Source organism: Macrobrachium nipponense, chromosome 7 (genome assembly GCF_015104395.2).
Source record: "Macrobrachium nipponense isolate FS-2020 chromosome 7, ASM1510439v2, whole genome shotgun sequence".
Classification (NCBI taxonomy): Eukaryota; Metazoa; Arthropoda; class Malacostraca; order Decapoda; family Palaemonidae; genus Macrobrachium; species Macrobrachium nipponense.
The window spans coordinates 51783653-51808652 of NC_061109.1; the positions used below are offsets into that span (position 1 = coordinate 51783653).

The 25000-nt window shown below is 40.0% G+C and overlaps 1 long non-coding RNA gene across 2 annotated transcripts in view; it reads right to left on the reverse strand.

The window, feature by feature from the left end:
* The window catches only part of LOC135217342 (uncharacterized), a 222594-nt gene that overhangs the window by 116036 nt on the left and 81558 nt on the right, over positions 1-25000 (reverse strand). For both annotated transcript variants that reach the window (XR_010315110.1, XR_010315109.1), the window contains exon 2: positions 1497-1568. This is a non-coding gene — a long non-coding RNA (uncharacterized LOC135217342). The remainder of the gene's footprint in view (positions 1-1496; positions 1569-25000) is intronic.

Below are 25000 nucleotides of genomic sequence, written 5' to 3' on the forward strand. Positions count from 1 at the left end.
CTTCGTTTATAATTTTTTGCGTTTATTGCCATTTCTATAGCAGGCAAAACTATGCCGAGAGAGAGAGGAGAGAGAGAGAGAGATGGGAGAGAGAGAGAGAGAGAGGTATAGGTAATCGTTTACCTCTCATAAGGAGGTCGGCGGTTGTTGCTAGGTGATAGCCTTCCCCACCCCCCTACATTCCCCCTTGAGACTTTTGAGCGAGATATCTTAAATGGGCGTGCGGTCGACCAACATCCCGTCGAGCATTTACCTGCGCCTGATGCGAGATGGGAGGAAAGAGCCGAATGTAGTAACCATGGTTACGGTAAGGGCCGACACACAGGCAGGTGTTGAGAGAAGGGGAGTGAGTCGCGTTAGAGAGCGAAAGAGAGGAATGGGAAGAGAAGAGGAGAGAAGAGGAGAGGAGAGAAAAGGCTTTGCTATGGCAAACTGCGCAACAACATCGAACAGCAGCCTCTAGTGCAGGGGTTCTTAACGAGGGGGGGGGGGGTATACACACCTTATGGGTATGAGATGCACAATGCTGGGGCTATGGGGCTTGATCTTGGATATTTGTAAATATTTGATTTTAATGTGTCAATGTATACATAGGCACATTTTGTAAATAAATAGCTATACAGAACCATAAATGCTCTTGATTTTCTTGTATGTTCTATTCCTAAATATTCATACCTACAGTATGTATTAAACTAAGTATATCAAGTTATACTGTCAACAAATAGGACTTCAGTAGACTCAATCAAAGGGGGTACGGAACCATATTGGGCAATTCATTAGGGGTCTGAGTCATCTAAAGGTTAAGAACCCCTGCTCTAGTAGTGCTTGGCTGTCAAGCACGCTTGTGAGTTCTTAGAACAGAGGGTGAATATGATTAAAAGCTCAGCTCTCTTCCATTTTTCAAGTTACTCCCGTTAGACCTTAAGAGTCAGACTTTTCTCCAATTGTGAAAACGATCATGAAAGATGTTTCTACGAAAATTGCCCGAATCATAGACCCATGCAAGTCACAAAAATTGGCCCCCCCCCTCTCTCTCTTACTTACTATTATATATATATATATATATATATATATATATATATATATATATATATATATGCAGATATATATGTGCATATATATATATATATATCTATATTTATATATATATATATATCTATATATGCATATATATATGCATATACCATAACCAGACATTATTACACGCCCGTAACAAAACTATGGTGGGAAGACTTGTACTTGTGACGCACAGAGGATCCACTAACCTCTTCGACAGGAACATGAAGAAACAGTATGTGCCAAGAAACTTAGTAAAGGCTGCTTTGTATTCTTACATAACAATGCCCAAAAACCTCCTCTAATGGCCCTAGACAGGGCCCTTTCTTCGTCTTGGAAAGTAGGGAAGGTACATTCAATTACACCTCAAAAGTACACTCAAGCTACAACCCCATGGACAACAAGATAGGATTTCTACTGACAGGCCAAAGGCTGCTTACCTAGAGTCAACGAAGCTCCACCTCGCACTGTCCAAGCCTGGCTGTCAACTCTATTCTCCACCAAAGCTTGATCTGTGGAAAAATAATTAACTGTAAATAGCAGTCTAGTACCTTATCGACATCCAGAGAGGATGTGAAATCGTTGTGTATTCTTATCTCATCTCAAAATGTGCATCTACCTTATTTTTATGACAACCTACTACCTTATCAGCAGCCAGGGAAGGACCAACCTAGTAAGGATGTGAAACAGCTGTATTTTCTTATCTGCTACCTAAAAATACGAATGTTTAATCCAAAAGTACATTTTTTTCAACAACCTACAATCTTATCAGCATCCCAACAGGCACCAACTTAGTACGGATGTGGGAGAGTTGCATATCCATATTGTAATTCCCGTTCTTTTTTTTCTGTAATATTATATGAATTGTAATTTGAACATTACAAAGACTCAAGAAAATAGTGGTAGCAGTTAGCCCTTCCCATGAATTCATGGATGCCTTGTATAGTAGCCGGAGTGAGGTGTTCCATGATAGCTGATATTTTGAAGGGTAAAGACACAAATCTTCCCTGACAAAACCTGGACAAAATCAGCAGTCAATAATAACACAACCCCGTGGTATTGTGACTATATGTGACGCACCAAATTCTGGCTATTTGATCAGTCACCTACATGGCATTACATTTCTGTCTGTATGCTGAGGCAAAACGGGTCAGTTATGGAGAGTAAAGTCAGTCTTAACTCAGACTCACGAGTGTCACTCTTTTTTACAAGCTAGCTATGGGTCTTTCTTATAAGATGGTTACCATTATATTATTGTGGATAGCAAATGTAGGCTACTACTTGTTGCTGCTACCCAGGTCATGCCAGAACAGAGAAATGTTTCAAATACATGCTTTCCATGTTGGTACTGAGACAACGCCTAAGAGCCAGGGACCTATTGTTTGTTTTTATTCATGAAAAGTAAAACAATATGATAGGAAACTATTAATGGCACGCCAGCCTCTTGGAGGAGGGGCGAGGGAATATTACAGTACGGGCTCCCAGTAATCAGTCGTTAATCATGCCCTCGGTGGTGTGGTTGGTATGGTGTTTGCGTCCCACCTCGGTGGTCGCGGGTTCGATTCTCGGCCATTCCATTGAGGAGTGAGAGATGTGTATTTCTGGTGATAGAAGTTCACTCTCGACGTGGTTCGGAAGTCACGTCAAGCCGTTGGTCTCGTTGCTGAATAGCCACTGCTTCCATGCAACGTAAAAACACCATACAAAAAAAAAAAAATAAATAGAATAAAATAAAATACGAAATCTCTTCTGTTCACGAAATGTACATTTATAGGTTTTCTATATCTCTGTTATCATGATTATTTTTGTAGTTTACTATGTGTTTGATTACAGGAATAAGTTGAAAATAAAATGTCCTTAAAAAATAAGAATTCCAAGAGTTACTGTGGGATACATTGTAACTCCTTTCATTACCATATTTTTTCCTGGATGCCCATTCCCCTCTTCTAGTCACAATAATAACAAGTAAAATATCTTCGGCACAATCGAGTTTTCTGTCCGGTGGTGGCCTCAGCCATGGCCCATAAAACTCCTAGCCGCGGCCCATATAATTCTTAGCCGCGCCCCATAAAACTCTTAGCCGGGGCCAATGAAACTCAGCCATGGTCAGTTGGTGGTCTATGTTGTTCGTACCTGTAACGCTGCCAGAAGTACGATTAAGCCTAACTTTAACCTTAAATAACATAAAAGCTACTGAGGCTAGAGGGCTGCAATTTGGCATGTTTGATGATTGGAGGGTTGATGATCAACATACCAATTTGCAGCCCTCTCGCCTCGGTAGTTTTCAAGAAAGCCAGCAAAATAATTGTCTTTTAAAGAAAACTAAAACTGACAACACTATAACTGTCATTAACTAGATTAACACCTATTAACGATATAAGCTTTGCCAGAGAGGCACCTAAAACTACTTCTAGTTACAATGCACTGCCTATTTTGACAGCTGAAGACGCTTAACAAATTAGAAACATTACTGTTCGACACAGCATAGTCAATAATAGGTCCCCGAGATTCCTCTTCAATACTTAATGACGTCACAGAGTAATTAAATAAGACAAAAGAAAACTTGTCAATCAAATAATATCTTTCGTGGATGGGTATTAAGCTTTGTTCTAAGAAGCAGCATCCTGTAATTGCTTTAAAACACCATAAAACTAAACCAAGAACGACAAACAAGTTAATAAAAAAAGGAAAAATTTTATAACGCTAAACTGTAGTGAAATATAGCAAAAATCAGAGGGATAATTAATTTCATGGGTAAGTAAGGAAGATATACATTGTATTTTCAATAACACTGAGAAATGTTACTGGCGTCGCTAGGAAGTAAGGGTGCACTCGCAAAGATACACACACATACACACACACATACATATATATATAATAAAAGCCCACAAAAACGCCAAAATATAGAGAGAAAAATGCTACATTTCAGAGACTGCTGTCTCTTTCTCTCTGTATTTTGGCGTTTTAATGGGCTCCTGTTATTAGATGGAATTCTGTTGTAACAAGAATATATATATATATATATATATATATATATATATATATATATATATATATATATATATATATATAACGAAGGTCATCCACCAGGCATTCAGGGATCAAGCCAAAAGGACAAAGCACTCGCCGACTGATCCTTATCGATCACCCTGTTACCAATAATTATTGGTGCTCCTCCTACGTTTTTCGGACTTTGGATATACACACACACACACATACATACATACAATATATACATATATATATGTATATATTATACCATAATATATATATATATATATATATATATATATGTATATCATACTATATATATATATATATATGTGTGTGTGTGTGTTGATAGATAGATAATGTATATAATTATATATATATATATATATATATATATATATATATATATATATATATATATATATATTGCTTTATAGCTAAGGAAACCATCTGCAAAGGACTGGTACAAAGTCATAATATTTACACTAACAGGATATTATATACCAACATACAAACGGCTGCACCTTAAAATTCAACTCCAAGCATATTTCTTTTGAGATTAATAGATCAAGTTGAAATACGCCATGACTAATGTTCACGTTCTTGCCGAAACTCTCTTGTATAGACTAGACTTAATGATGTTTTCTTTTTCTGGCGCATTGTTAAGATAAACTATCTTGTTTGCTCACGCACTGTTGATTGTATGATTGTTTACGCTTAACATGTACAAAAACTGCACTATTCATCTGTACATTTCTTACACATCTTTTATACAAATCTATTCCTTATTACATAGTACACATCCTTTAGTGTTGTCGGGTGTGTTCTCTGTAAGCATACACGTCTGCTACGTTAACTCCAAAGTTTTTAAGCAGATGGGAATACCTTTAAAACAATATTATATAATAAATAGCAGTGCTACCAGTTTTTTTTATGCTATATGGTCTTTCCTTGTTAATATAAAATATCTTATTTGCCACTTTTAATTCACTGTCTAATACAGAGTTTGGATATTTTAATTTCTTGCCTATATTGTTAATCATATCTATTTCATCATTAATGTATTCAGGGCTACATATATGTGAAAAATGATTTCTTGACTTTACGGCTGTGACCAGAATATAAATGAACAAAGCCAGAAATAGTGCTTGGATTTCCGTTCACTGTATTTAAACCTAATACTAGTTCAATTAATTAGGCAATCCTAAAAAGTGTAGGCAACGATTTTATTACGTTTCCATAGTGAATGTTATTGATAGAATTAACACATTTAATTGAACAAATAAGTTACTTAGATTTTCGTTACTGGCCTAAACACATTATTTCATCAACATACCTGAATCATACAACATTACCTGGAATGGTTTAATCTAACTTAGTTTAAAATTTTGCTTACGAAAAATTCCATATACTTAATACTAGGAATAAGTATATCTTAGTTTAACCAGACCACTGAACTGATTAACAGCTCTCCTAGGGCTGGCCCGAAGGATTAGATATTTTCACGGGGCTAGGAACCAATTGGTTACCTAGCAACGGGACCTACAACTTATTGTGGGATCCGAACCACATTACATCGAGAAATGAATTTCTATCACCAGAAATAAATTCCTCTGATTTCGCGTTGGCCATGCCGAGAAGCGAACTCGGACCACCAGATTGATAGCCGAGCGCGAAGTCCACTCGACCAACGGGAAACTTACACTAAATTTGAAAGTCAAATTTCCAGTTTAATCAAAATTTATATTTCTTCCACGCATCTCATTTAACTTTATTAGCGTATGTTTGGGAACTGGTATCAACCGTTGTCTCTTCAGTAACACATTCCCTAAAAACTCCAACAGATAGTCAATAGCTAGCTTAGTCAATAATGTAGTCACGTCAAAACTCACTGGCTTGGATTCACTGGTAATCTATAAAAATTATATAGATTATTTATCAACTCAACGGTATTCGTTATATGTACAGATTAAGGGCGAGATCTACGATTGTGCGAACTACAGAGGAATAAGCTAATTTGTCAAATCAAGAAAATTTAGGAAGTAATAATAATAGTATATTAATAATAATACAGGTAATTCCTTCATGTTAGCTCCAGGTCATATAAAGGGAATATACAAAGTGGCGGCAATAGGATAAATTCAATTTAAATTCACGAGACAAATGGATAAAAATAGTAATCTGCTATACCTACAAAGTTGCTGAAGTAAAAGTAAAAATACATAGTAATGACAATAATAATATTGAAATAGTAAAAATTAAAAAAAAAATAATAAAAACAGTAGCATGCAATCAATTTTCAGCTAGACTCAGTACTTACAGAATTCAGGTACAGAATAACAATAGCAGATTATGCAGATAATACGTAATTACTGCAATAGCAGGGAACAAGTATACACAGCAGGTGAGGCCATTTATGGAACACCTGTCTCATTAACCCACCTTTCCCACAGTTTAGTTCTTGATTCACTGCCTTCGCTGGATAAGCGAACCTCTGCTGTTTCCTCGTTGGCTGATCACGCTGGACATTGTTCGCCTCGCAATGATTTTTAAATGATCGACAGCTGATAATCTACGTGGCAGAGTGGTAGCGAGTATGTTGGTGAGGCGCCTCAAATCGTCATTGTGAACAGCAGTTACAAGTCTCATGGCCTATCGGGTATCTTTTAGTTCGTCCGTGATGACGTGACGCAGATACGGGAGTTCATGCAAGAATTTCAGACGATAATTTCCGAGGAAAATTTGTGATTCTTTAATATGCTTAAGCGATCTCGGGAGTAACAACACGCACCGGGTCTTGGTTTCGTTGTAAAGAGAGTCATATATCTTATGTGGAAGTTCTCTGCATCGCTGCGGAAAGTATCGATTTATCGTTGGAGACCTTGTATTGATGGGGAAACTAGAACCATGTCTTTTTCGTAACAAAGGTTGTTTATTGCTATTTGGTTGATAGCACATCCGATTGGGGGAGAGTTCAACTTGACAATCAGGGCATCTGTGCACAGTATTAAATAGATACGAGCACGTTTATGGAGCCAAAGTCGTACGACAATATGTGATCACACTTGACACAATTGCTGAGAGGAGAACCATAAATATTCAGTGTCAAGTACATATCATGACGTGAATCTTTAGAGCAGCTTCAGGTAGTTTACTCTGTCAAATGCTTTCCTCACATCTACGAAATAGGTAATACTTCAGCACTTCTTTTAGGTGTCTGTTGAGCGTTTAGTGAAATCCGAACCGGTTCTCAGTAGTGTAGGAAGGGGTGAAGTCTCACTAGACGCACCGACGGGAGTAGGTACTTTGATGAAATTGAAGCGACTGCAGTCTGGCAATCATTGTCAGGGTTAGCTGCATCTTTTAGCTTGTTTTTGATTAATGGTATCAAGTGAACCACGAGGAGTCAGGGAAACTGGTGAATTAGGCATGCACTGAATAGGGCAGCTAGCAAAATGTGAATTACCGGATGGCAGAAGTTGAAAGCTTTATCACTAGGTAAATTGCTGATGGCTTCACTTACATTGCCTGACGTAATACGATCAGCGAAATGAAATTGAATGTCATCAGTAAGAGGTCTTGATCGTTTATGCAATTCAGTGTAGCTGAAGTGATCGCCCCAAATTCTTGCGGTAGTCTCTGCTCTTTGATGGCTTCTTAGTTTTGGGATTTACGAGTTGAATATCATCCGAAAGACGAGGAGAACTTCCCGATTCTAGCTTTCTAGACATGGCATCTACTCTTAGTGTTGCTTTGCTTTTCATTTAGTTTGCAGTGCTTAAGAGCATGTTTGAACTGTACTATCACCTGTCTCATTAGCAATGCAAAGTGTCTTTCCCTCGGCTACATTTTGCCTCCACAGCAAGGTATCTCTACCCGAGTCTAGCAGAGCGAGTATTACTCGTATATGCGAATAGAATTCTTTCAAATCCCTCCTGTGATGGTCATTTCTACATTTGGGGTTATTGCAAAGTATAGCGTCTGCTAGTTGAATCATGGTAAATAAAGAGGAGGCCGGAGAAACATGACTCTCACTCACTACGGCGCCTCGCTTCACCGCAGAGCACAAATTGGGAATAACAACGTGACATCTCAAGTTTCTGGCGAGGTGACTCGCGAGGATTGGAGTTTGGTCTTTTCGACAAGAGAGAGGCTATTTTTTTTATTTCTTTTCTACTGGTTTGTGTCTACCAGCCGCCATTCCCATCATGATCATCATCAACCACAGGGGAAGGGGTGGGGGGGGGGGGGGTGGGACATGGCCAATTGAAGACCCACGAGGCACTGGGGAAGATGAGGAGGTTAACTGTCTCCTCCAGTATGATCAACGAGCGATATGGGTGCTTCATCCGTGAAAGGGAGGGAGGGTGTTCCCCTCTTCGGAAGGGTATACAGTCACTTCCACCTCACGTCGCAGCATTCTTGCTCCTCTCGCGTTGATAGCGGAAAGGAATTCGTTGATGCCCATTTGTTGTTGTCTTGTGAAGGTTTCCTGTAACCGTTTGATTGCTGCCTAAATCAGTGAAAGATTATTATTGCGTTCGTATCCACACTTTTCTGAGAGTGAATATACCATCTGCAAGGCAGCTGTTGCCATATTGTACACTGCAGGCAGTGTGTGAGGGACCCATGACACGCTGACATCTAACTGTCAGCTGGGATGAACTGAAAGACTGAAGAACTGAAAGACTGAAGAACCTCAGTCTTATCCACACGCTGACTGTTCATTTCGGATAACAGTGAAAGCCTCAAGTTCTTCTTGAGATTTTGTTGCGAGAGGACAGCCATGGTCACTCGTCTTGCGCCGGAAGGTACCAAGAACCGGTTATGTGAGCGCAGCTGGTTTGTTGGTTATGATGATAAACAAAAAGAAACGTAATCGAACAAAATGGACAAAAGATTGTTTGCTGAAACAACCAGAGAGTAACTTTTAACACCTAGCCTGCTAGGGATAAATACCGTTGTTCTTTTTTGGTAAAAACACGAGTCCTCCAATCAGGGTTGGAGTAATTACACTTGAAGAAATAAATTGCAATAACAATTACAATTACCTTAAAAATGTAAATTACAATTATAATTACATTTAGAAAGGGCAATTCCATTACAATTACTGAACAGAAAATTCAATTACAGCTACAATTACTATGGATTTGGGTGCGAGAGTAATCGCTATTCTTTGCCACAGAGTTTCATAATTTATTTCTAGAAGCGTAAGTGATAGAAGAGCAGAGGTCATATTAACACAGTATTTATTAGCACTAGTTACGAAACACTTGGATTCTGCCGTTCTTCTAAGCAACCCATCACTCCTAACGGAGCCCGGCCCCTACCGCTTCAATTTTATAATTGCAATTGAATTACAAACTACATCATTCTGTAAGTAATGACTATATTTCAGTTAAATTATAATTACTCAAACCCTGATCTACACACGCACAATATATATATATATATATATATATATATATATATATATATATATATATAATATATATATATATATATATATATACACATACATACATATATAACGTATATATATTCAACAGTAAAGCTATTTACCCCAACAGGGAGTGGTTTTAGAGAAACATAAACAGCCGTTACGGCCATATTCATATTCCTAATTTGACTTTGAAAACTAAATGAGCTCTTGTGCAGAGAAAACTTTCATTGTGTGCGTTCAGTAGGGCTGCCACAGAAGCTTTCCGTGTAGCCCTACTGAACGCACCCAATTCCATTCGCTTCTGTATTGCAAGCACTTTCACGCTTCTTGCAAATTGAGGCTCTCTTCATTTACTATACATCTTTCAAGCAATAAATCAAAATTCCCAGTAATAACGGAGCATCTTACTTCTTCCAACATGCATTAGCCTCGCAAAATACTCTAACAACATTCCCTTCACCACGTGTGTTCATCTCAACAGCTTTAACCTCTTTTTCCTTTCTTTCATTCACATTTACTATCTAGAGATCACTTTCTGACGAAAAATCCAGTAAACTGTTCTTAGCATACAAATATACATAACTCAAAAAAATATTTATATATATATACATATATATATATAATATATATATATATATATATATAACGAACGTTTTACGTGTAAGAAAATATGTAAATAATATCCGGTTACATTTCTTTTAGCCTCCCCAATTTCAGATCACTTGCAAATCAGGCCGTCATCCCCGGAACGCAGCAAACGGTCCGTTTTCTCGAAAAAGATCCTATTACCAATTACTTCAGTCGGGCGCACACGACCTATTGTAACATACAAGTGAGCGTTTAAGAACTGAGCACTGCACACGTTTTACAGAGCATTCTACTCTGTTGTACCTATGTCATCGGTATATGCTTTCAAGTTATATATTTGCCGATGAATAATTCTCCTTCCAGCATTATGCTTTTGTTATTGACTGATCTAGGCAGACTTTTCATTAACTACATAGGCTATGCCCTAAAGCTGCCGACTAACAAATCCATACATGGCTATCACATCCATTGGCGTGTTAAATACGAGAGAGAGAGAGAGAGAGAGAGAGAGAGAGAGAGAGAGAGAGAGAGAGAGAGAGAGAGAGAGGGCAGGGTAAATCGTACGGGAGGAATTCTGGGGTAACAATAAAAAAGCCACGTCAGTTATCAAGAGTTTCACAGCTGTCTGCTCCCGGGATTAAATGTGAAATTGTTATTTAAGTCCTGTGTAGTTGCCAATAAAATAGAACTAAGATAAACCAATAACATCTCCAGCCACCACCACCCCTTTGAGACATACTATTTTTTTTTAAACAGAGCTAGTACGCAACGTAAATAAAAATCTCTTTAAAAATATGAAATCATTGGCGTACAGCGAAAAAAGAAACTTGTCCGTATCATTCAAATACAATTTTGTCAGGATCAATGCTAGAGAGTAAAAAATGAGCAAATCCATAACCGAAAACAAAAGCAAAATTTCATCCATATGTAACTCAACCTTCAAATGTAATAACGGGTTATAAGAATTACAAGAAAAAATGGAAACTTTTAGACAGCGTTGTTACTCCGTTCAACGAACACATACAAAAAGGTTTATGACCGTAAAGATTATGAAATAGTACTACTGGAAAAACGTACATTTTAGGACTGTACCTTTTAGGTAATTATATAAAAAGCTTGGTACACAGCAACGACAGAACCTCGAATTTACGCACAAAAATACAAATAAGATGTAGGCAATACTCATTTATCCACACACACACACCATATCTTACGGCCATATCTTATTCCCGACAAATACCGATTTCCGCGTCTAACCCCTCGCAGCCTCCTGGGCTCTTAACAGGAAAGCAATCAATAATCACTCAGATTGGATATCAAGGGTTTCTGTGCTATGGAACCCCCACCTCCCCCTACCCCAACACACAACTCCTCAAGACTTATCGGCAGTTCAGTCAAGCCTTAATGGAACGGCAAACATTTACTTTCTTTGTAAGTGACAAATACGGAGCTCAACACCTGAACGGCGTGAAGTAATGAGAACGTGAACCGGTGAAGTATGGACTCCACAATCGGGTCGTTGACAGTTGTACAAATGATCTCCGTTTCCCTGAAGAATATTCCTGACAGTACTTTGATTTCCAGACATTAAATTGCCAGTCTTTTGATCTTTGGATCCTTACATCTTTATCCAAAGAAAATGAATGAGCTAGTACACAACGGGGTGAGGGTGACTAAGTTTTGATGTCACCTATCGTAACATACACAACAGATGCATCCCAACTTCGATGGGGATTTCCCCCGGAACTCACTCACCTCTGAAGGACTCTCAGTGCCCCATTGTGCACTCAACAAATACTGAAAGCGTGCCGGTCACAGGTTTCAAGTAACTACTTTTATTCAAATAAATAAATCATAGAAATGAAATATTATAAAGGAAAAATGTCTTATTCAAGAATAAATTATGTCAATTGCATTTTACTGAAAAAGCTGAGTCAATCTGCAGAATCCAATTACGAAAACTTCTAAAGTCAATTGCCCGTTGCCCGGACACAAAACGGGTAATTACCTACGTCATATCTCCTCCATAGACTGCGTGTGTGTGTGACACGATCCACTCAAGACAGACTGGACACTATTTTCAAACCAGAAACAGTTACATGGTTCGGGTTTGTCCTTCCGGGATTAGACCGCGCTCCAGTCCGCTTGGGTATTGGCCATACACGCAGTTGACTTGCTCTATGCATGTTTTGAGAGGGCAGAGTTATTATGCAGTGGCCATGTTCCTTTCAGTCCTGGAGTGTCCTGATATATTTAGTGCTTTTAAATCATGGCACCAAGTAGAGGGAAGATAAGTGCAATAATGATAATAGCACTCCTACAAGACGATTAGGAGCATGAAATATGCAAGAAAAATGGTAAAGTATGGGTGAAACCATGGCTAAGAAAGAGGGGTTTTATCATATGACTTTATTGAAAGAATTAAAGGAAAATAACCCGGAAGATTACAGCGATTATTTAAGAATGACTGATGATGTCTTCGGAGACCTTTTATTCCTTGTCTCCAAAAATAACAAAGAAAGATACAGTAATGAGGAAGTCTATACCTCCTGAAGAAAGGTTAATTGCAACGTTATGGATCCTAGCAACGTTTCTCGGTCTGCTGTAAAGAGCAATAAATCAAAATACCACCACTTTGGCACATATAGTACATAGGGCAAAACTGCAGACTACTACCGTCGGGGGGGGGCGGGGGGAGGGGGGGTTAAAACTGCAGACCACTACCACGGGGGTAAAACACTTGACTACTACCGCAGAGGGGAAAACTGCAGACTACTACGCGGGAGCAAAACAGGGGGGGGACTACTACTACGTCGGGGGTTAGCAAAACTGCAGACTACGCGGGGAGCCAAAAACAAAAACTGCAGACTACTACCGCGGGGGGTGGGGGGGGGGGGGGGGGGTGCAAAACTGCAGACTACTACTGCGGGGAGCCAAAACAGCACACTACTAAAACGTGCGGGGGTAGCAAAACTGCAGAATACTACTACGGGGAGCCAAAACAGCAGACTACTACCTGTGGGGGGGGCAAAACTGCAGACTACTACCGTGGGGGTAGCGAAACTGCAGACTACTACCGCTGCGTTAGCAAAACTGCAGACTACTACTGCAGAGAGGAAAACTGCAGACTACTACCGCGGAGGGGAAAACTGCAGACTACTACCGCGGAGAGGAAAACTGCAGACTACTACCGTGGGGGGCAAAACTGCAGAAACTACTACCGGGGGGGTAGCGACTGCAGACTACTACCGGGGGTAGCGAAACTGCAGACTACTACCGGGGGGTGGTAGTCGAAACTGCAGACTACTACCGGGAGGGTCAGGGGGGTAGCGAAATGCAGGACTACTAACGCGGGGTTAGCAAACTGCAGACTACTACAGTGGGGGGTTAGCAAAACTGCGGACTATACCACAGGGGCCAGGGGGCAAAAACTTGCAGGAATACTTAAAACGCGGGGGGCGGGGGGGGGGGGGGTTTTTAAAAAATGCAGAACTACTAACGCCTGGAGCAAAACTGCAGGGGGGGATACTTACGCTGGGGGGGGGGGGGGGGGTTAAAACTGCAGCTACTACGTGGGGGTTGGTTAGCACTTCAGAAAACTACTACCCCCCACTGGGGGCAGCAAAAACTGCATACTACGGCGGGGGGGGGGGGGGGGGGGGGAGGGGGGGGGGGGGGGGGGGGTAAAACTGCAGACTACTACCGCGGAAAAGGGGAGCAAAACTGTCAGACTACTACCCGCGGGGGGGGGGGGCGGGGGGGGTACTGCAGACTACTACCGCGTGGGGGAGCAAAAGCTTGCAGACTACGGTACCGCGGGGGGTAATAAAACTGCAGAAAACTGCATACTGCCAGGGTAGAACAAAACTGCAGACTACTTACTGTCATGGGGTAGCGAAAACTGCAGACTCCTACTGCAGGGGGTAGCAAAACTGCGACTACTACTGCAGGGGGGGTAGCAAAACTGCAGACATAACTACTGCAGGGGGTAGCAAAACTGGCAGACTACGACTGCAGGGGGTAGCAAAACCTGCATACTACTACTGCAGGGGTAGCAAAACTGCAGACTACTACTGCGCGGGGGCAAAACTGCAGACTACTAAAACGCAGTGGGGTTTACAAAACGCAGACTACTACCACAAGGGCAAAAACTGCAGACTACTACCACAAGGGGCAAAACGCAGGACTACGGGGGACCGCAGGGGTTAGCAAAACTGCAGACTACACCACAGGGGCAAAACGCAGACTATACCACAAGGGCAAACTGCAGACTACTACAGGGGTTAGCAAAAACTGCGACTACTACCACAAGGGCAAAAACTGCAGACTACTACCACAAGGGGCAAAAACGCAGACTACTACCGCAGGGGTACAAAACTGCAGACTACTACCGAGGGGGTAGCAAAACTGCAGGCTACTACCACAAAGGGGAAAACTGCAGACTACTACCACAAGGGGCAAAACTGCAGACTACTACCGCAGGGGTTAGCAAAACTGCAGACTACTACCACAAGGGGCAAAACTGCAGACTACTACCACAAGGGGCAAAACTGCAGACTACTACCACAAGGGGCAAAACTGCAGACTACTACTGCAGGGTTAGCAAAACTGCAGACTACTACTGCAGGGGTTAGCAAAACTGCAGACTTACTACCACAAGGGCGGCTGCAGATACTACAAGGGGCAAAACTGCAGACTACTACCGCAGGGGGTAGCAAAACTGCAGACTACTACTGCAGGGGGTAGCAAAACTGCAGACTACTACTGCAGGGGGTAGCAAAACTGCAGACTACTACCGCAGGGGGTAGCAAAACTGCAGACTACTACTGCAGGGGGTAGCAAAACTGCAGACTACTACCACAAGGGGCAAAAACTCAGACTACTACCACAAGGGGCAAAACTGCAGATACTACCACAAGGGGGCAAAACGCAGACTACTACCGCAGGGGGTTAGCAAAACTGCAGACTACTACTGCAGGGGGTAGCAAAACTGCAGACTACTACCGCAGGGGGTAGCAAAACTGCAGACTACTACCGCAGGGGGTAGCAAAACTGCAGACTACTACCGCAGGGGGTAGCAAAACTGCAGACTACTACCACAAGGGGCAAAACTGCAGACTACTACCACAAGGGGCAAAACTGCAGACTACTACCGCAGGGGTTAGCAAAACTGCAGACTACTACTGCAGGGGGTAGCAAAACTGTAGCTACTATTTGCAGGGGGTAGCAAAACTGCAGACTACTTACCGCAGGGGGTAGAAAACGCAGACTACTACGCAAAGGGGCAAACTGCAGACTACTACCGCGGGGGTTAGCAAAACTGCAGACTACTACTGCAGGGGGTAGCAAAACTGCAGACTACTACCGCAGGAGGCAAAACTGCAGACTACTACCGCGGGGGTTAGCAAAAAACTTGCAGACTACTACCGCAGGGGAAGGAAAACTGCAGGACAACTACAGGGGAAAGAAAACGCAGACTACTACCGCAGGGGAAGGAAAACTGCAGACTACTACCGCGGGGGGGGGGGGGCGGTAAGATGCAGACTATACGGGGTAAAAAACTGCAAACTACTACCACGGGGGTAAAACACCAGACTACTACTTCAGCAAAACTGCAGACTACTGAAAGGTAAGCAATAAAATGTGTCAAAATAGGTGGGTCAACCCAGTCGTCAAACTAGTCCATCCCCACATGCAACCACCCACAAAAACTGGGGGGGGGGGGGGCGGGGGGGGGGGCGGGGGGGGGGGGGGGGGGGGGGGGGGGGGGGGGGGGTGGGGGGGGGGGGGGGGGGGGGGGGGGGGGGGGGGGGGGGGGGGGATAATGCCAGTCTTGGCTACACTGACCTGTCTGGTTGAACTTGTTTAAAGGATGAGAGGACTGGCTAGTCTCACCGGGTTTGTCATTTTTACCCCCAACCACACGATAAAGATTGGCCGGTTCATGCCAATCTCGGTAAAATCAGAGTGTCAGTCCTTTATGTGTATGGCTTGCTTAGCACCAACCCTAGGTCAATAGTTCACACATGCACATTTTGTATCTTATGTGTGGTAATACAATATGGTAACAACTGATAAAGATGGCCGCTGTATAGAAATATGTTAATGCTCATAAAATTAGGGTAGGCTGTGGGTAAATACTGACTTGTGTCATTACGAGAGAAAAGGAGAGGGTTTCATGTTCTCAGTGTATTTATGCAGTATATTTTGTTACAATGATTAGAGGGAAAAGGTGGCTAACTGTCTTTTGCATACAGTTTTCAGTTTAAAGTGTGATGGTGTTGTTTATAAGCATACTGAGTTACTTGTTACTTGTTGACGGCATATCCAGGTCCCGCACCATTATCAAATTAACAGTTTATTCATCGAATGCATTTTATCACACTGCAAATTCCACATTCACTGTTTGATCTTCCATATCATGGCATCGATTAAACTAAAAGGATTTAAGTTTCTTTCTGAAAGACTTTAAATCCTCAGTCTGCCTCAGTTCAAGAGGAAGATTGTTGTATAATCTAGGAGCTGCATATTTAAAGGCTCTGGAGCCACAGACTGAGCTATGTGGTATTGTCAAGGTTAGTGAGAAAGGATACTGAACTGCCTTTGAACACCCTTCAATTGTTTTACTCGACCGTATCCTGATTTCGCCATTTTGCGACGGCCCCTTGGCTCCCCTCATCCGAATACTTGAAGGATTATTGCACTCTTATATCCCCTACGTTTTCTTTCACCAAGAAGAGGAAAATCGCAAATCAGTTCCAGAAATGGATCCTCACCAAATTACAATTAATTAGTCCCTGAGATGTAGAAAAAATAAAGTTATAGAAATATATTGATTATACTCTGTTTTTTTTTTTCATCTGTCCATCCACCTGTGGTGTTTGCGCATGGTAACACTGCGTCCGGGGCTTTAAATAGTTACATTCAACTTACATTCAACAATAATAACATATCCTATTTCGAATATTAACGGTGTAATTCGCATACAGTAAATTATTAAAACACTTTTCAGTTGCAAATGTACACCCAGATATGCTTTTATTTACCTAAAACTTACACATAACGTAACTATTTAAAGCCCGGGACGCAGTGTTACCATGCGAAAACACCACAGGCGGATGGACAGATGGAAAAAAACGGAGTATAGTTTTCACACTTTTGCTAAGCAAGGAGCCGGACGGACAAAACAGTACCGAAAACATAACCAGTGACAATGAAATCAAACAAACAAATACAATAAAATACACGACTCTAAAGTTATGGCTTGGGGTTGAGTTCACTTGCTTAAGTAGTCTATCAATAATACTTCCTTTTACTTTAGTTATTTTTTGGGACTTGGATGGCTCACTTATCTAGTCATTTCATTTCTATTTGATATATCTATTCAAATCTACCATTCATTTCTATTTTTCATTGCTGCCATACGATACCAGACAATAAAGAAATTACCAATCAGATGTCACCGCAACAAAAGAGGACGTGGATGGAGGTGAGGGAAAAACAGAATAAAAATAGTCGAGACAAAATCCTTTACAAGAAGTTCCACGTCAAGACCTCAAGAGTAATTCTCTCTTAAAACACAGACACAAAGAATCGAAGACATCTGCTCGTCTTATAACCTAACCGTTCCGAACGACCAAACCAACAAGAACGCTTACTATACTCGTTTTTTTTTTTCCATCTGTCCACCCGCCTGTGGTGCTCGCATATGGTAACACTGCGTCCCGGACTTTACATTGTAACACTAAGTGTAAGTTTTAGGTAAATAAAAGGATATCTGGGTGTACATATGCAACTGAAAAGTGTTTTAATAATTTACTGTATGCGAATTACACCGTTAATATTCGAAATAGGATATGTTATTATTGTTGAATGTAAGTTGAATGTAACTATTTAAAGCCCGGGACACAGTGTTACCATGCGCGAGCACCACAGGCGGGTGGAAAGATGAAAAAAAAACGAGTATAGTTTTGCAGTATACTTCGCCTACGTTGGAAGTTATATTATAAACGAAACATAAAATAATTACCGTGAACATCTGCTTGCCAGGTGACACTATGCACAAGAAAATAAGATCTACGTAAAACGTTCCCGAATGACTCCGAAGAAAGATAAAAACTAGGTTACCGTTTGCGCAGCGTAACATCATTGCCTTCTCGGTGGAACAAAGGAAATACGACAATCAAGTTGTGAGACTTCATACCCGTCACTTTTATTTCTATGATTATGTGCATCTCTCCGTCTACATGGAACCGGAAAAAATCTAAATAAACGTATCGGCAGCACGGAAGAGCCGTTAATGGTTACACATTGTTGGGAATCCGATAGCCTAATGAATTTTAGGGGAAGTAAACTTGCACACAATAGCAATAATGTAAACTGCCACCGGATATGAAGCGGGTCCTTATCAACTCGACACCAATGGTAGCGGGAAATAAAATAATCTAATGGTCAAGGAATTATGATCTTGTTCCATTCCCTCTGACTAAGTAGCCACCGTACAACTTAGAGGTTTACATGGTATTTCTAATCATACAGTCTACACAGATTTATCCCACAAGACAACTGTTTTATTTGATCTTCAAAGAACGCGAGTGGCCTTCCCAGCCTTCAATAGTAATAGTAATAATACTGAGGATATCATCTTTTCAGTTTTTTCTTATTAAGATTACTTCATCTTTGATAAAAGAGAACATTAAAGAGAAGCCAGCGGAATGTCATCGGAAGTTTAACCAAAGCTTAAAAGTTGAAAAAAAAATCGCGAGATTCTTTGAGAAGATTAAATATCCCTTGGAATTACGAAATAACAAGTTAAAAAGAAGCTTAAAAGTAGGAAAATATAAATATCAACCAATATCCCTTGGAATAAAGTGTTCAAGCGAGCGATAAAAACATACCGAAACACACCCACACATAAAAAGCTAAATGGTTAGTCTCGGCCCGAAAGATTTGAGAAATTATGGTCGAACGACCAACCCTGGTTTCCATCAATAACTGGCACCCTGAAAGTATGACGGAAGCCAGAGCGCGCGTCGAAGTGTTAAGAGGAAATAACACTTTGACAACAGAAAACTTTTATATCCTTGGGAAACGTGATATACCAGCTACATGCTGATGAGAAGAAGAATGTAAGACGAATAGAGAAAACTTTGTATATATATATATATATATATATATATATATATATATATATATATATAGACATAAACATATGAATATATAGATATATATACATATATATATATATATATATATATATTATATATATAGACATAAACATATGAAGTATATATCAAATATATATAATATATATTTTCAAATCAGAAGGGAACATGATGCATCTATAAAAATATACCACATAGATAATGAAGACAATGAATACTGTTTCCGGCTTCATCTTTATACCTAACAAATCTTCTAGAAGACTGACACAGTATATACGCTACAGGGGCATTACAACGAACATATAGATAGGTAGAAACCAAATAGACACACCTATGGGATGGAAAAAAAAAGGAAGGAGAGGAGTAAAATAGTTTGCATCTAAGGTCTTCCTCTTCTCTTCCACCGTTATCCCTACTTTAAGGGGTCGGTTGCCTGATGCGCCTTCTCCACTGCCTTCCTCACAACATCAGGCATGGTTTGTTTGGCAAAGGGGTTTTTACGACTGCATACCCTTGCTGTCATCAACCACAGTTACTGGGAGTGGGTCTAGCCTTTTACTAAAAAATCCACCTGCAAGGCAGCAGTTTCCATAATTATTGGCAGTGGGACTAACCTTTTACTTAAAAGTAAGACTGCAAGGCAGCCGTTTCCTCAGTTATTGGCGGTAGGCCTAGCCTTTTACTGAAAAGTAAGACTGCAAGGCAGCAGTTTCCACAGTTATTGGCAGTGGGTCTAGCCTTTTGCTAAAAAGTCCACCTGCAAGGCAGCAGTTTCCATAGTTATTGGCGGTGGGCCTAGCCTTTTACTTAAAAGTAAGACTGCAAGGCAACAGTTTCCACAGTTATTGGGGATGGGCCTAGCCTTTTACTCAAAAGTAAGACTGCAAGGCAGCAGCTTTCCTTTTAGTCGCCTTTTACAGCGTGCAGGAACTAACGGTGGTAGTATTCTAGAAAACAATCTGTGTATTAATGCAGGCGAGATAATACCTTTGCTCTCATCCCATGTCAGTCACCTTCCTTAAATTCTATACATTTCATATATTTCGTTTGGAAACACTGGATCGTGTTTATACGTACCAAGACTGATATCGTATTCTTATAAAAACTCTATTTTATAAAATTGGACTCTATATAATATTTTTTCAGCATAATATTGGAAGACTCTATGTCATATTTTTTTCAGCATATTACTGGAAAACTCTACATAATATTTTTTCTTTATATTATTGGAAGACTCTACATAATATTTTTTCAGCATATTATTGGAATAAACTATAGTTTTGCCCTACTCGGTTGATTATTTGATTGCTTTCACTGGCATAAAAAAAAATTCCTCTGTTCACTGAGGCATATCTTATACAATTTCATGCTGGTCCAGTCACTTTCCAATGATTTTCCTGTTTGACCGCTATACGAGTTGTTACTGGACTTACTACATGGGATTTGATATACACATCCTGAAGTATTGTCGGTGGAGCGCTTTAACAGTACTTGTTTCATCATTCTATTGTTCTTATAAGCTAAGTGAACACCAAAGTTCTTGATATATCATAGTCTGAACAGATTTTTTGCGTTGTAGGTTTCTTCACTCTAATCTTAAAGTTTTTACTGTTCTTTATGCAGTTTTATTTCAGAATCAGGATATTTCAGATTCCGTATACATAATTACATCTTTTTTCATCGATGGTGTCCGCAATGCTAAAGGATTACGTAACTTGTATAAATTCACTATTTATTTTATTACCTAATACACACGAGTAATGAAGGATTTAACTCTAACTCTAGTGAATACAGAAAGCCTATTAATACTTCAGACTATGTACATTTTTTTCTAGTCAAAGCAATAAAGCAAAGAAAGCAGTTTTCTCAATTAAGTTTATATATATATATATATATATACATATATAAATTATATATATATATATATATTTATATATATATATATGCATATATATATGTGTGTGTATGTGTATGGAAGTGAACGAAGCAGTACTGCCAGGCCTTTCGACTCAATGTCCTTTACTTACCAGACTGAGAATTATATGAAGAATTATAGGAAGGAATGGTAAGGAGTCGGTGCACACACACACACACACCACACACACACACACACACACATATATACATATATACATATATATATATATATATATATGTATATATATATATATATATATATATATATATATATATATGCTCATTTGAAATAGCAACAATGATATTTTTACTTCTTGATTTCCACACGCACTTTGAATATGCCCATCGCTACTTGCTTGCAGTCTAAATCAAGAAGCAGACCAAGTGACTGTAAGTTCCGTGGTGGAATTCGAACCCTAACTAGTCATGCCTCGGTTCGAATCCCACCACAGGAGTTACGATTTCATCGACTGGTTTCAAGGCTCGTGGTGATAAGCAATTCAAAAACGCGTGAGGAAATCAAGAAGCTAAGAGGCTATTTTAGCTTTATGTAATATATATATAAATATATATAATATATATGTACGCACATACAAATATAGTATATATTTACACACGCACATATATATAGTATACAATGACATATATGCAAAATAAGTCATTGTATTATGATGGTTGGCACATAACAGGCAAGCGAGAGAGACCGTTTGTTCTTGCCAAACAGCTTCGTAATCAATACAATCATAATGCCAAGAAAGTTTAAACAGGGGACCAGACTCGCTATGCTGTGCGCTTCTCATAACTATTGCGCACACAACTGATGAACATAAAATATTTCTAACAAATTGGAGAGAGAGAGAGAGAGAGAGAGAGAGAGAGAGAGAGAGAGAGAGAGAGAGAGAGAGAGAGAGAGAGTCTAATGAAGTTGACTTCAGTGATAGCTAATGTTTCCCACTGCAAGAAATAATAAAAAAAAAAGTAAAAAAATAATAGCTCATCGTCTCAGACCTATAAAGAACAGTAATGAGATAAAAACTGCCAATAGAGACGGCTAATTAATTTCATAACACCACCTCCTCTCTCATCGCGCACTTTCTCCTTTCACTTGGTAGAGCAAAATATATACTTCAAACACTTCAAAAATGAATTAAAAAGTATTTACTGCAAAATAAACCCGTTTCTCTGGAATCATCAGTACGTGGGATAAGATCAATTACAGTGATACAACAATGAAGGCTTAATTAAGCCATCAAATATTGTTCCTGAACCCAGTGGAACAAAAGAAACATACGGTTTCCCCGGATCAGGGTTAAAATTATATATCGCACATCTAAAACAAATAATGAAAAGCCAGAAATTTAGGAACAGCTTGTTTATCACTCTCTCTCTCTCTCAGCAGCAATGACGGAACTAATAATACGTGTTCATAGCTTCATTTGGCTTTGGAAATCCAATGAGTTCCTTACAGGGGACCTGCTCAATTTTGTTCAGATCAGCGCATGCGCCCTAAGACTTCTAGTCGTCCAGGACCCACTAGTGACTAAGACGCCACACATCTCAAGTGGTGTTTCTTATAAAATGTCCTCAGCTCCTATTTAACTATCTCTACACTGGAAAGTAGTCTGTATTATTCCCATATTTTATAAAAATTTCATCTCTAAATACACAAACAGTGTGGCAACAGTGATTGGTTGATCAATTTATAGACTTCTGGCATGCATGCCAAGCATTGGGGCAACTACGGCCATTCAGCGCTGAAACGGAAACTGACAGTGAAAAGGTTTGAAAGTTGTAAGAAGAGGAAAACCTCAAAGCAGTTGCACTATGATATATCAATTGTTACGAGAGACGCACTGATGATTCACAATCATCATCAGGTGACAACCAGACGCAAAATTTTCCAGAGAAACACATGACAAGTTGCATGCCGTGAAAAGTTACTTAGCGGAAAAGGAGAGAGAAATCGAAGCCTTCAAAACTAAATCATCCTTAGCGAAGAAAAAATCAAACATTTGAGCTAAACCCTCCACCACAGTCTAGGGCCTAGACCGTGCCCTTCACAATCATAGTGGAACTAATTACTATAAACCTGTGGAGGAGCTCCAATATTAAACGGTGACTCCACTTATAAGAAATCGAACCTCTCGGCCTTCATGGGATTGTCATTAAAAGTAGACTTCCCGGAACACATATGAATGGACAGACTAAAATCTGGGCTAATGGAGAAGTTCGATCACTGGCCTAAGGACAGGCTTAACTCACTGTGGTGCACAGGACCTACTCGATGCAGAAGCTAACCGGGGAAAAGTCCTTCATAACCTAGGGACTATCGTTGCGGAACTCTGGGGGGAAAATAATGGAATTGATGTAAATGTTTGCAAACTGGAAAACAAATGGACTACAACATGATGGAATAAATCAATACAATACTCAGTTGCGTGACTGGATAACAACACTGGTGTTAATTTATTCAAGACGAAAGGCTTTCTCGGTCTTGGAACGGGTCATATAGATGAAAACTCTTATATGTACCCTAGATTAATCAAACAAGTGCAATTAGACTGTTGGATGGTATTTCCTCTGCATGCCCAAACAATTTCATTTGCCACAATTGGAAGTCAATTAAATCAAATGGATAGTTCGAGAAATGATGGTGTGAGATCCAATACTGTCAGTAACAGAAGAGGTAACGCACATAAGAGAAAACCTGGACACATATGCAAGATTTCAGCAAAATAAAGGCCAGTATCTAGACCTTATAATAACCTGTCACATGGTAGGCAGGATCATACTAACTCCCAAGTGGTGTTAGCAATACCAATGCTAAATTATGCCATGATGACATCTATGTCAGAGCAGGTAATGACTACGAGTGCAATATAAACCATAAATGCGCATATTCTCAAATAAAAAGGTAAGGTGGCTGCAACTGGCAAGAATTCAATCATCAATCTAACTGTAGATTTCATCACAAAATTGAATGTAATTTTGTTATGAAAATGACCACAAGAATAGATTTTGTAACACGAATAGTAATTACGGAGATGAACTAAGTTTGGTGATCAAATGGTTGTTGATTGTCTATCTAAATGCCCAGCCTTTACAGTGCCATACACTTGAATCAAAATTGAAGATTGATGAACAAAAAGTAGATATACTCTGCATTAGTGAGACGTGTCCCGCTATAAAGGACGAATTTGTTAATATTTCCTTTTTAAACATTTACCGCCATGACTTTGGTCTAGGAGGGGGAGGAGGAGGAAGTGCTCAGGAGGAGGAGAGTGTTTGTTCGTTAAGAATGATCTGACGCTCGCCGAACTGAACCTATGTTCAGATAAGTGGAAGATAAGTGGAGCGGTGCTACTTTGGCTTGTTATCTACGCATCACCTCCAAGGTCCTAGTACTAAACATGGCGGAAGCTCAACGGGAAGCAGTGTTTGGTACTAGCCTTCGGGGGGTCAAACATATTTTTCAATATAATTTGTCGACCACACAACATAGAAATGGGTGTATCTAATACTTCAAATAGTACTAAACACAGTGTTTCCATTAGGCTTCCGCCCTATCTTGTATTATAATAGAGTGACATCAACCGTGTATCTGATGTCTAGGCCAGTCCCTTACGACACTCCTGGTTGGCTGGTATCCTTCAGGAGAGGTGGAACATACATCCTGCCTATGTGAACTCTCCAGAGAGATTGAGAGTTTCCAGTCCTGTGATTGGCTTATCAACAGACAATCATACGTCGTAAGGGACTGGCCTAGACATCAGGATACGCAGGTTGATGTGAATCTACTGTAGCACCTAGGAGGTGATGCGTCAATAACAGGCAAAAGTAG